The sequence below is a fragment of the Mauremys reevesii genome, linkage group 9 (genome assembly GCF_016161935.1).
Source record: "Mauremys reevesii isolate NIE-2019 linkage group 9, ASM1616193v1, whole genome shotgun sequence".
Classification (NCBI taxonomy): Eukaryota; Metazoa; Chordata; order Testudines; family Geoemydidae; genus Mauremys; species Mauremys reevesii.
In genome coordinates this window covers 71965359-71979442 of record NC_052631.1, presented here as the reverse complement: position 1 = coordinate 71979442, position 14084 = coordinate 71965359, and the positions used below count along the sequence as shown (strand labels likewise).

Below are 14084 nucleotides of genomic sequence, written 5' to 3'. Positions count from 1 at the left end.
GTGCTGAAGAACAGTTTTCAGCATGTCCTCTTTGCTCTTTCGGGGATTTTTTGTCAAATTTTGAAGCCTCTGTGATGTTGAACATCTGGGCAGTCCAGTCAAGGTCACTGTAGACAAATGACAACATTTAACACGGGCAGCATTGTATCCACTATCTCCAGACATGAATTGTTACACTGAGGGAGTTCTCACTTGCAAGTTCTCACTTGCATTCTTTATCCCAAAAGGAAAACACAACAGAAGCCACGAAATGGTGAGTGAGGAGTGTTTACTTATATAGGGAGAAGAGGGGCTTGAGTGAGAGGAGCTGGTTGCTTCGGGTAATCTGGAGTGCTAGAGGGGTTGAGTGAAGATGCAGATGCAGGGGTGATCTTATCTCCTATCTCTTCACTAAAGAGTCTCCCAACATTTTTCACCGGACTAAATCCTGGAAGATGTTTCCCTACACCGAGTCACTAGGGAACAGCGGGTGGCTCTAATAGAGCAATGTGGAATCCGCCCGGGACCCTATGCGCGGCGTGCCTGTGTTCAGAAATGGTCCCCGGCCGAAGAGTGGCGCGGACGCCCACCGTCACTGGGACAAGGGACACAGTGGCTCTGCCTATAAACCTGCGCAGGCATATTGCCCACGCCTGGATGAAGCTTTTGCTGAGATAACTGAAGCAGATTACCGCGACGTGATAGACCACATCAACGGGCTATTCCACATCTAGACGCTGCCATGCATGCATCCATAACCCCCCTTCCTCTCCAGAAACATTTCCACCCAGAAAATAAAAGCCGCTTACCGGTACCCCGCTCCTCTGCTTGTCCTTCTGCAACTGCTGGCTGCTGCGATTGGGTACTTTCCTCCTGGCTTGAGAAGAGCTCCTGGCTGCATGCCTCCAGGGAATCTGCGGTTTCTTCCCCCATCCCAGGAGCTTCACTCGCGGTTTCCTCTCCCCCGCAGCCTCCTCCTCCTCCTCCTGTCCCCAGCCTGCTCAGAAGTGTCCATCGTTACCCTGGGATTGGCAGTGGGTCACCCCCAAGTATGTTGTCCATCTCCAAGTAAAAACGGCAGGTCGTTGGAGCAGCTCCGGATCTGCGATTACCCTCGCGGGCTTTGTAATAGGCACTCCGCAGCTCTTTAACTTTCACCCTGCATTGTAGTGCGTCCCGTTGATGGCCCCTATCCAGCATGTCCCTTGCTATCTGCTCAAAGATATCGTAATTCCTACGGCCGGAGCGCAGCTGTGCCTGAACAGACGCCTCACCCCAAACACTGATGAGGTCCTGCACCACCTGTGCTCCATGCTGGGGCTCGTTTGCCGCGTGGAGGCATGGTTACCTGTAACCTGTAACTGATTAACTGATTGCACTCCACACCTGGCTGCAGCAAACAGGAAGGAGATTTTTAAATTTCCCGGGGCATTTAAAGGGCGGGTCACCTGAGGCAAGAGCAGTAGAGTGCAAACTGATGTGCAGAGTGGCTGAACAGGAATTCTGGGATAGCTCCTTATTCCCTGGAGGACAGGTAAAGCGCTGGTGAGTGTCCACACCTGCTGAGCAGCGCTGGTGTCACCAGCGCTGCACTCCTTATACCCCAACCCGGATGGGTTTTCAGCCAGCGCTGCAACCAGGGAGTTGCAGCGCTGGTTGTGCCCTGCAAGTGTGGACGGGGTGTTAATTGCAGCGCTGGAAAGCCTCCACCAGCGCTGCAACTTGTAAGTGTAGCCAAGCCCTAAGAAACCATCAACAAAAAGACTAAACACTCTTATTGTTCTGCTTTCCTCCCTGTGAAGATGTCTTGCAAGTGGATGCCACCCATCAGCTCAGTTTGCACCTCAGAGCACATTGCAGGAGGGGGATAAAAACCCAAAACCAAAGTAAATAAGCATCTCTATGCTGCTTGGATTCTGGGGGGAGGGGTAAAGTGTTTCTAAGCATAAGTACAAAATCCCCAGCTGCTTAGCCTGGATTAACCCTGCAAGTCAAATACAACTTGCTGATTACGGAAGCCTATATTACCTTTTGAAACCTAAAACTAACTCATTTATGTATCTGTTTGTTTACTTTAACCTCATAAATAACTCTCTAATTTCTTTTTCCTATTTAATGAATCCTCATAAAGTTTACTATAGGATTGACTACAAGCATTGGCATTGGTGTGAGACCCCAAGCACAACTGACCTGGCGTAAGTGACTGTTCCTGTGGGATTAGGAGTAACCTGATTATTGCTGTGATTCTTGGTTTAAAGGGCCATCTATCAGAAATACACTCATGACTGGAGTATGCTGGGTAACTATTTATGACTCTGTATTAAGGATGTTGAAACGCTTATGGAGTTTGCACTGTGTGTGGGTGGTTGGTGAAATCTAAATTTAAAACTCACAGCCAACTTGAGGTTTGTGCCCTGGGTTTCAAACAGTCTTCCCAGAGAGGTTGATACTTATGCTCTTGTGTCACTGTAGGGAGAAATAGAAATACAGCCACAGAGAAAATCTTCGTAGTATTGCCTTGCTGTGTCTGATTTAGATACATATACTGTTTGGTCCTCGGAGACAATAAATATTAAAGACCTGAGGGTGAAGACATCACAGGATTGGACCCTGGATCATTGTCATCCCTGTCATGGAATACACTCAGTAAGTATTAAATTAAGGACTATCTGTGCTTCTAATATTTTTTGTATCAAACAATATTCTATTACAATTCTGACTCTTTTGAACATTCTATTGGATAATGAACTTAGCTTAGCAATTACTGACTTTGTCATGCTTGTATTGACACTGCCTTTGATGTACTTTCAAGCTAACTTACTTGTCCTTTTCTTAACATTTTGAATAAGAATGCTCTGATTTTACCAAATCTGAGAACACAGCCCATATCAACAAACCAGGATGTTAGAGAGGGAATATACTGTGCTTCCTCTTGATCAGAGGCCTTTTCCTTAATATCACTGTAAACTGGATTATCTTGAAAGATATACTATGGTTCTTGCAGACAATGGTGAAGGCTGTCAAGATGTAAACAATGCAAGCTGGGTCCTGCTTTCTCAATGGGGAATCAAGCTGCATTTGGCCCACAGAACATATTTTGGACCTCACACCTTTTTATCACTAGTATGTTGCAGACTGCCAGCCAAATGAATGCTTAGCAAGTTGTCTATACAGAAAATACAGTATGTCTCTATTTTCCTAAGGTTAATGTATGGAACAGGGACATGGTGCTCCTTTTATTTGATTTTCTAAACATGAGCAATAAATTACTAGAGCTTCATGGACAATCTATTGCTCCTTTTTCAGAGTCTTATTGCCAGGAATGGCTTGCAGATATTGATGATGGCTGGCTAATGAAACACACTAAACTATAAAAAGTCAAACCTATTTATTAAGTTGGTAAAGGCATGCAATAGGTTTTATATAAATAGATATTCAGTGCTTCAAAAAATGTGGTAGCAGATCCTTCTCAGCAGTTAGAAAATGATGTGCATACAATTAGGATCACTTTAAAACACTACCCTTGCTCATCTTGAAGTGATGTATTGCTACTCTTCAACAGAGATGTGAGGAAAACCTAGGAAACTAATGCAGAGAGAAATCTTCTGTCTTTTGAACATTAATTTATTAGCACCTGAATTTGTACTGGGTATATAATCAGTATATAGTGGCCAAAGTCCTAGCATTCTGAACATTCCTGAACCTGGTCCTGTGACTGCCAGCACAGCATGCTGATTTTCTCTTCATAAAGCTGTGCCTGGCTATTTAATCTTGTAAAACAGATGATGCCCTAGAGACTATGGTTTCTTTCAACATTTTAAGGACAGTGATCACTTGGTCACAGCAGAAAACAGGGTGCACTATCATTTACGTTTGCATGGTATCATCTTTATTAGAGCAACAACACAAGGCCACAGCTTGGAAACTGGAAATCTGGGGTGAAATCCTGGCTCCAACAGAGTCAATGGCAAAACTCCCATTGACTTGAGTGATGCCAGAATTTCCTTCTAGCAACTTGAGCTGATGTTTATAATGCTTGTCAGCAACAGGCTTTCCTAAACTGGTTCTGAAAAAGGATTCACTTCAAATACATATGGAACAAAAAAATTTTCAGCATTAATAGAGAAAGTGACCTATATACTTGTTTTGGGGATATTGCTGACAACTATCAGCAGCCGGTTAGTTTCTGGGTGCAGTTGGGGCTTAATCAGTTCCAAATAATTATCAGCTTAGTGTAGACCAACATGACAATAATGCTCAGTAATAATAATAATTAATTTCTTCCTGAAAAGTTTACTACAAAATTAAAAGCTCAGATACCGCGTACAGTTGGAATCAGGATTTTACAGCAGAGATTTAAATAGGGAGAGGTAAAACAAAAGGCACAGACACAATAAATTTAGCTAGAAAACTCAAATCAAAGGCATTTAAAACCTTATGCATCAACAGAAGCACCCAATCTCTGTCCTCCCTTCAGAGAAGTGCCAGCTAGAATCTAGCACAGCAAGAGCTCTTTTATTTCACAAACAAATGTTAAACGTATTTAATTATTTTATCATAATGGGTCAAGTCCTGATCATGCAGACCTTAGCCACACTTGTGATCACTTACTCAGTTAAGCAGATACACTGGTGTGCATAAGTGCTCACCACAATGAGTAAAACCTGAGCAAATGGATCCTAAGCAAAAGCTATTCTTAGAACCTGCACATAGGCTCCTTGAAAAATAAATTGTCCCTGACAAAACACGTTGAGATATTTAAAACACAATATTAAGAACAAAATGATAAGAACTTAAACTTTAGCCTCTAGTAAAAAACATATGCAATTGCAAATCTTGGATTCAGTAAGATTATATACTGGTCTTCATAATACTGTGTCTTAATACTTTGCATACTATAACTTCTCAGAACAAGCACATAGTATCAAACATCAACATAACAATGGCACTGAGATCAGTAGGAAAATGTCTTTTTCTTTTTTTATATAATATGCAGGCTCAAAAATTGAGGGTTTTTTTTTGTTTTGTTTTTTTTATTTAGGAGAAATTTGTGGTGAAACAGATTTTTGGCACTCAGACTGTGTGTTACCTGGGAAAGGTTCTGCTGGTGAATAATTCAAGGTCATCTTTGATTTTTGTATCTGCATCTTTGAAATATGTGATTATAATGAGTTTTGTCATGTATCTAGCATCTGTTAAAATGGGGCCTGCTTTTTATGTTACAAATATGCACAATCTCCATGACTGGAGAAGAAAATTGGATAATTGTCTGTACAAATCACTAATTATGGACACTGGCTTATATATTTATCTTTGTTGTGAATCCCTTCACAATAATTGCACATGCAAATGGGATTTGCATACACAATTCCATACTTCACTTGTTTAAAAAGCAGGTCAACATTTTTTAAAGTAAATAAATTATTAAAAATTAGACTTAACATAAGTTTCTGCTCAAACCTAGCTAAGGACAGAGCAGTATTGAAAAATATTATGCATGCTATTTATTTGTGTGTGTGAAGAAGTCTGAAAAGTTCAGAGAAGCACAAGAAACCCTCTGAAGAAGTCAGGCAGTAATTTGAGGTTATTAACAAAAAGCAGAAAGTCTACAAGAAATAGAAGAAGGAATGGATCATCAAGGAAAGCTTGGAGGTCAGAAACTGCAGGCAAAAAGTGAGAACATCCAAAAGCCAAGCAGAGCTGAACCTTGCAAAGGAAATTAAAACCAATAGTAAAAGGAGTTTTAGTTGAAAATGACAGGAGGAGGAGAAAGATGTGGATGATTGATTGCAGGATGACTATGTGATGTGACTATGAAAAAGGCTAAGGCAACCCTAGGATGCATCAGGCAAGGATATTTCCAGCAGAGATAGGGAAGTATTATTACCATTGTACAAGGCACTAGTGAAACCACGTCTGTAACACTATGTGTATTCTCGTCTCCCACATTTAGAAAAGATAAATTCAAACTGGAACATGTGCAGAGAAGGGCTACTAGGATGGTCAGAGGAATGGAGAACCTACCTTACAAGAGAAGATGTAAGGAGCTTGCCTTGTTTAGCCTAACCAAAGGAAGGCTGAAGGAAAATATGATTGCACTCTATAAATACATCAGAGGAATAAAGAACAGGGAGGGAGAGGAGTTATTTAAGCTGAGACCAATGTTGGCACAAGAACAAATGGATATAAACTGGCCATCAACAAGTTTAGGCCTGAAATTAGATAAAGGTTTCTAACCTTCAGAAAAGTGAAGTTCTGGAACAGCCTTCCAAGGGGAGTAGTGAGGAGGGAAAAAACAACTTGTTTCAAGACTAAACTTCATAAGTTTATGGAGGAGATGGTAGGTGAGGTACAATGGCATATGACACATCTGCAACTGCTATTAGCAAATATCTCCAACAGCTGAAGAGGGGAAGGACTCTGAGTTACTACAGAGAATTCTTTCCAAGGTGTCTAGGTGGTGGGTCTCAGCCACATGCTCAGGGTCTAATTGTTTACCATATTTGGGTCCAGGAAGGAATTTCCCACCAGGTCAGATTGGCAGAGATCCTGAGGATTTTTCATCTTCCATTGCAGAGTGGGAGTGCACAGGTCACTTGCTGGTTTGAACTAGAGGATTCTCTTTGACCTCAGGTCTTTAAATCAAGATTTGAGTATTTCAATAACTCAGCCTGAGGTTATGGGTCTCTTACATAAAGGGGTAGGTGAGGTGCTGTGGCCTGCAAAATGCAGGAGGCTGGACTAGATGATCATGATGGCCCCTTCTGGCCTTAAATTCTCTAAGGTGTACTTTGTAGGCAACTCATGGAGGTATGTGTCTGACACAGACATGTGCTGCTAGCATGAAGGAGGCTGAGTCATATGCCCATATTAGCAGGACCCTTCCTAACCCAAATTTACAGGCTGACACAAACAATGGCAATAGGTTGGCCTGGTAGAGCTGAAATCTTCAAAGAAGTTGAGGAAGTTAGTTGCTGAACTGCAGTTGAAATCCAGTGGAATTTGGGCACCTAAATCCCCAAGGTTCCTTTAAAAATCCCAAGCTATCTGGAACTGCTCAGTTTGCTGAACACAGTTTGCACAACTCCCACGTGCATGACTTCTCCAGGTTTGTCAGCACTAAATTGAAACCGTTATACCACTTTTCCCTATGTCCAGTAGTGTTTATGTGGGGTGGAAGGTAGCTGTTTATAACTGTATACTAATAGGATATGATACCACATAATGCTGCTTTGCTATTTAGTGTGACCTTTGTCAACCCTTTGAACTGTAGCTCATAACCATCGGGTTTTTCTCTGCTCCAGCTAATGAAGATAAGATAATACTGGTGTGTTTGTGTGTTTTGATAGTGGTATGATGATTTGGTGATTACTTCAATGGACCAAAGGCATAAGATTCTCTGAGATCAAGGAGTTCTCTGTTATCTACCAAATAATCATCTGCTCAGCATGGGCACAGACAACCAACATGGGTAAAAGTTGACTGCTTAAGTATTACAAAATAAGCATGAATCAGGAGAGCAAGTTGCAATATTATATAATATTTTATATATTGTAAAAGCTCAGGGTGCTAGAAAAATGTTTGAGCCAAACATTTAGTGGCACTGATATTCTCTTATTCTCCCTCTACCCTCCCAACCCAGATAATGTTTATTTCTGAACATAAAATATTCAGCATCTTTATCAACTGTTTAGCACTCAATGATGAATGACATAAAATCAATCAGAAATTGTGAGCCCCAGTTTTGGCTCCTCTCCAAGAATCTCTCAAACCTCTAGGGCCAACATCCCAGCATGCAAAACTGCAAACAGTGAAACTGTTGTCAACATCCCTCCAGCATCAGCTGTAATGCCAGTCTATCTTCAAAGATTCAAAGCTAGATGAAAAATACTATCAGCATCTACATACACACACTATCCCCACCAGGAGCCACTGTCTGAAAGAGAACATGAAAAACACAAAGGGACAGAATATAACTTAGTGTAAACTTCCCTAGCTTCACTAATTTCAAATATGCGGTGTGGATTTACGCTAGCTGCGGATCTGGCCCCAAGTCTGCCTCTGACAAGTTTGCATTAAAAAACCTGGCCCCACGTCAAAATGGGAATAAATTTCTCCCTCCTGACTCCAACTCTCCCTGAACTAATTTCCTCACCCCCTACACAACACCCTTTTTTGCATCCCCTTAGAACATCTCCCTTCTCCTAGAGTCTATTTGTCAGTGGGTCTCCTCCTGTCACGGAGTATGGGGGAGTCAGGGCCTGCACCCCACACTTCCTGTGATTCACCATGACTCTCAGCCAGCCAGTAAAACAGAAGGTTTATTAAATGACAGGTAATTAAACCACAGTCCAACAGAGCTTGTAGGTACAGACAACAGGACCCCCTCAGTCAGGTCCATCTTGGGAGGCAAGAAGCTTTGACCCCAGCCCTGGGGCTCCCTCTGTTTCCCCAGCCATCTCCAAACTGAAGCCCCCTCCAGCCTCTCCTCTGGCCTTTGTCACCCCTGAGGCCACCTGATCTCTTTGTTCTCTAATACCTTCAGTTGGCACCTTTGCAGGGGAGGAGCCCGGGCTCTCAGTTGCCAGGAGACAGGGTGTCGGCCATTCTCTGTGCAGATGCCATCACACCGGCCCTCTAGGGCTCTGCAACAATCACACCCCCTTATCCCACCACCTAGATACTTAAGAAAGGCATAGGGGAAACTGAGGCACCCACACAGTATTCAGAGAAAACATTAAGAACATTCCCACTTCGTCACACCTCCTTTCTCTGGCATCTCTTCCTCCCCCCACTTCCCTTTCTCATGGACCTCCCCATGCTATCATAGACCGCTGCCTTGGGACTCATTCATATTTTTAATCCCTTCCCCACCCCCCACAATGGTCTCTACTTCTCCTCACAGGGCTCTCTCTCTGCTCTTCCTATCTTTCCCTATGATGCCTCTCTCTGTTTCTCCCTTTGGTCTTGCCCCTCACACCCAACCATGTGCTTGGGAACTCTTAATTGTTTCTGCTGGCTCATTCAACGCTTTCCTTCCTGCCCCCAGAACCCTCACTCAGTCTTCCTCCACAAACTGTCCACTCTCAGTCCCAGTAACCCCACACCCTCTGCCTCAGCATCTCACCTTTTCCCATCAATCCTGCCTGTCATAGCACCTCATCATTTCCCAACCCCTCCCGTCTGCCCCAGCAACTCTTCTGTCCCCTCTGCTTCCAAACCTTCTGCCCCTTCATCACGTCTCCCAGTGACCCCTTTACCACAACACCTCTCATCCCCTTAGCCCCTGTCTCCTGCTTTGTTCTGCAGTCATGTGCACAGAGCTGGGGGAGGAAGAAGCATCCACAGGCTGCAATAAAAGTTGTGTCATAGCGCTCTTCGCTGGAAGAAGGCCAAAGGAGCAGTGTTGTATTTAAAATAATTGCTCACAGCTGGGCCTAGATGGCTAGGTATGAAGTGAAAGCATGGAAGTAGAACCTCCTACTGTCTCCCACAGCAACTAGCCTAGTAACCTGCCAAATAGGATAATATACAATACATATCAATGGAAGATTTATTAGCAGATGGAGATGTTACCAGACCTAACAACCCTGGTTTAGCATCCTTTATTTTACTTGAGTATGTGTGAGAGAAAAAGTTGTATTTTTGGTGCTGTTAGGAAAAACGTAATTAAAACTATCGCATAAAAAACAGACCTGTCAAATAAATCAGCATTAAAATAGCTTCTAGAAGATAAATAATGTATAGATTTTCAGAGTTAACAATGAGCTTTTTTGAAATAAGCGTCACAGTTTACTATAAAATGATCAAAGAGGGATTAGGTAACTATTCAGTTTATTGGAAAACTGTTTTAGGATATCTCTGAGATTGAGAAAGTGACTAAGGAGCTGAAAATACTACTGGAGATTAAATTAATCTGAAGAGTGACAGACATTCAATTAGTATGCAGTCATTAATGTTAATTTTGTGATTGTTAAAGTCATCAATGGGAAAAAAATTGTTGGCATTAAAGCTGATAATGACAAAGTCATCAAGAGGATTTCATTTCATTAAAAAAAAGTTGGTTAGTGCTGTTTTCTTCCCTGAATTCTGGGGTCCCGCATGACATGAAACAACACACTTCAGTGTGGATTTCCTTCATTCACCATAAATTCTCTGCAGTGTAGAAATTATGCCAATGGCTACTTATTTATTGCTAGAACATGCATATTATAAGGTTTAAAGGATAAAATGTGGACTGAAGATGTAATTATGGATTCTGTACTGAGATCTGGCATTTCCCAGCCCCTTTACACCTCTAACATGATTCAAACTGGCTGTAGAACTTCTCAGACAGAGAACTCCCTATTGATGGAAATAGATCTAATGTAGGCCCTCTTCCTGCTTCTTCACCCACTCTCTCCAACCTTGGTATAAGTGGAATGTTGGGGCAGGGAAAGGGCAAGAGAGAACTAAATTCCTCATAGTCAATGAGCTATGTACGTTTAATATAGGAAAACTCTGAAAAAGGTAGAGAAGGATGAGGAGTGGTCAGAGTCTTTGCTTTATAGTTTACCAGCATAAAGCAGGTAAAGCATACCTGTACAATCACTGGTAATAAACACAAAACCAACGTTGCCAGCTGTCATGCTTTTGTTTCTAGTCTGGTAATATTTGGAGTTTTTATAAAACCACAGCTATTAGAGACAAGTAATTACTTGAGCTCAGCTTTCATTAAGGAAAAGTAGATTTTTAATCCGCAGCAGAAATCTTGACATGAAAACAAGTGCAGCCTAAAGGTGTAGAAACCAGACAGAAGACAAAAGCACACACAAATATTTAACAGTGTCTCATGATTTGAAACAAATCTTGTGAATTTTGGGGGCCTAGTTCATTATTTTTGAATGTGTACGGTTGGCAATACTGTACACACCAGCAGCTTACATCATGATTATGATACAACTGTGCATATGATAAATAGCACTAATTATCTGTCCTACTACCAAATAGTAGCTGCTGCTATTCAACAAATATAAATAAAGAGCAATAACTGTCAAGAAACTACAACCTCATGACACTTTGCAACTACAGGGAGATTTGGCAGATGAGCGGTTGATGAAAATGGACCATAGGAATTTTGCCTGAAGAATGACATAGATCTGTAGAGTGATTTCCTGATGAGAGTTTTGGTAACTGTGCCTTATGATTTCTTAATTTAATTTCATTGAGATAGCAATTGCAATGATGTGTTTTGTGAAATGTATATGCTGCAAGATCTAGTTTCTGATCATAGTCACAAACTGAATTTTAGAATTACCAGTTTCAAATGGATGGCTGGGAGCCAATTTTTCAATAGTTGCTTGAGGTTGTAATTCATGAACCCAGACATCCACAGGAATGTGTCTTCTGTCTCTACAAGGCACTCCTCTCAACCAGTTTTAATACTCCCCTCCCCCAACAAGTCTCCCCTTTGGTCTCCCCACTTACTGTTATCATCCTTAGCAAACAAGGAATGCTGTAGGGCTCCTAGTCACGATGATAATACAAATAATACATAATAATAATTGAATAGTCATTGTTTGTTTTTAGGTTACTAAGAATTACCAACATAGTTCTATATGACAAACTCACTGTTAGATATGACTGTACTTGGTAGCAATAAGGAAATATCTTCCTGGATATTCTTTTGCATTTCAATATGTGTAAAAACATCTGTGAAGTTTCTTGTTAAAACTTAAAGTAAATTTATGCCATTGAATTGTCTGTCCACTTTCATTTTTTCCCATCATATATTTGAAGACAAATGTGTGAACAGAGTAATTAGTTTCTATTGTAATGAACTGTAAAATTTATGGCAAATTATTAAACTGAGGAGCATAGAACAATATCATCATTAAGAATTTATAGGTTATAAAATTCAAAATATATATATTTCATAAATTTCCACTGATCTTTATAGCTACTAATTTTATTTTAATCTTGAAGACTTCTGTTACCCAGATCTCCCTCATCCTCTCAACTATGCCTTGTGTACCCTCACAGCTTGAGGATAACTTGGAAAAGGTTTATAGAGACACTGAAATACCAGAATTCTCTGGTGGCCTGTGACTAAACGATATCTTTGTTTCTTTAATAGGGCTCTGTATGGCATTATTGACAAAGTCCTAGGCCATGAAAAATCCACAGGGTTTCAGGTTTTGTTACTAGAGGAGAAACCCACCTCCCTGAGAACACTAGGGTTTTAAAATATACTAGTTGAAAAATCATAGATTATCCCATTTCAGAATAATACCTTTTATTCTAGTCTAGCCATACCTTTTGCCGCCATCTCAATTCCCTCTATGTCTCCTTCTTGCCTCCAGAGGGAAGATATAACAGTAGCACCTAATTACCCCTTCCATGCTAGGTCACCTGGGCTAACTGGCAGGGCAGTTGCCCCTCATCCCCCTATTTGAGAGGGTCCCTAAATTTTAGGGAGTGGTGTTGCAACCTGGAGCACAGGGTTGGAACACCACTCAGGTTTGACCTAGTTTCTGTGGGCACTGAGTGGTGCTGCAACCCCATATGCCAGGTCATAATGCCACTCACTCAAATTTGGTCGCCCCCACCCCTCCATCATGACAAACCTCAGTGGCACTGAGACCCTGTGTAGTAGATTATGGTGTCCAGAGTGGGAAGCCAAGCCCCGATCCATGAAACATGAGCTACCGGTACAGGGGCGAGTGCAGAGCAGGCTCACTCTCTAATCCATCTCCACATCTCCCCCAGGCCTGAGTTTCAGGGTGGGAGGATGGGGATCTTCAGTTTCCGATTTTGCCCCAGGACCCCAAAAATGTCTGTGCAGTCCTACTGAGCGGCATGTTGTGTGGGGTGGGGCAGGGGAGGGATAGTTAAAGTCTATCCATATTTCACCTCTACCCATTCTCTGCCCACCTGAGAGGAAGAAGGCATAGTGGCCCCATAAGGATTCCTCTGTGGCCTCCAATGTGGGTAGCTTGTGGAGGGGAGTTAAGATGGTTTCTGAAGAGTCCTTTTTCCCCTGAACATGTGGGTTGAGCAAGATAGTCCTTACTCATCCTTTTTTAAAACACTCACTTAATGTCAATTTCTCATATCAATTAGCATCAGTATCAATTCTCAGATTAGAGCTACTGATAGTCTGAGATACCACCAACATATCCACATAGAGTCAGCACCATTCCAACTCACATTGGGTCACAATTTATTACATAGGTAGTCACAGTTAATGGGACTATTTGTAGAATAAGCAACATGAGTAAAAGGATCTGAATCCAGCCCCAAGTAAATAGCAGAAAAAATGTGAAAGTTTTTGCAAATGATTACCTTCTTCTTCATCAAAAAAATAAAAATAAAAAAAATAATTAAAAGTTTGTCACATTTTTATTGGAAAGTAGCTAAATTATTTTTAACCATTTTTTAGTATATAGCTTTTTGACGGAAAACCAACCTATTAATTGCCCACAGAAATTCAGCTGGACTATTTCTTTACTCAGATAAATTTATGACCGAAGAAAGATTGTTGACAGCTCTGTTGGAAGAAGTTGCTGCTGGCATAAAAAGAGATGCAAAAGCTCAAAAAACATATGAAGTGAAGAGACAAGAAAAAGCCATTTGGGTGTCAAAGTTGTCGTTTCATTACGTAAGTGTAGTCGGATAAAGGAAGAAACATCAAAAATGAGAAAAGAGGTTGATATTGAGGTTCATTGAGAAAACTGTATATCAGAGACCACTGCTTTGTAATTTTCACACATAAAATTGTAAAATATTATGCTGCCTTTTATCTGAATTCCACCATTTTTTTCATAATCACATTTACAAAGGGCCAGATTCAATGCATCGGTTTTACATCACTGTAATTCCACAGAAAATCAATAAGGTTACACCAGTGTATAAATAGATCACTGGGGTAGGGAATTGTTCAACTACTTACTCATTAGTACAATGTGGGGCACAGAGTTCCTCATTCAGAAGGAATAATACTGTTATGCCGGGGGTTGAGTTAGGGTTAGAGTTGAAGCTGGTAGGTGCAACAGCTACCCTTCATTCAGGATAAATGTAGCTCTTTTGGACTAAGATAGCTGAAACAATAGGGTCATCATGCAGGC

General features: G+C 41.4%; 1 long non-coding RNA gene across 2 annotated transcripts in view; it reads left to right on the top strand.

Annotated features, from left to right (window-relative positions):
- The window catches only part of LOC120372471, a 35697-nt gene extending 22207 nt beyond the window's left edge, over positions 1–13490 (top strand). Inside the window, exons 3-7 of one of the 2 annotated variants that reach the window (XR_005584991.1) lie at positions 2111–2174; positions 2452–2625; positions 5021–5100; positions 7329–7450; positions 13473–13490. This is a non-coding gene — a long non-coding RNA (uncharacterized LOC120372471). Of the gene's footprint in view, positions 1–2110; positions 2175–2451; positions 2626–5020; positions 5355–7328; positions 7451–13472 lie in introns of those variants that run through there. The other variant, XR_005584990.1, reaches the window with a different exon arrangement.
- The last annotated feature ends 594 nt before the right edge of the window (positions 13491–14084 follow it).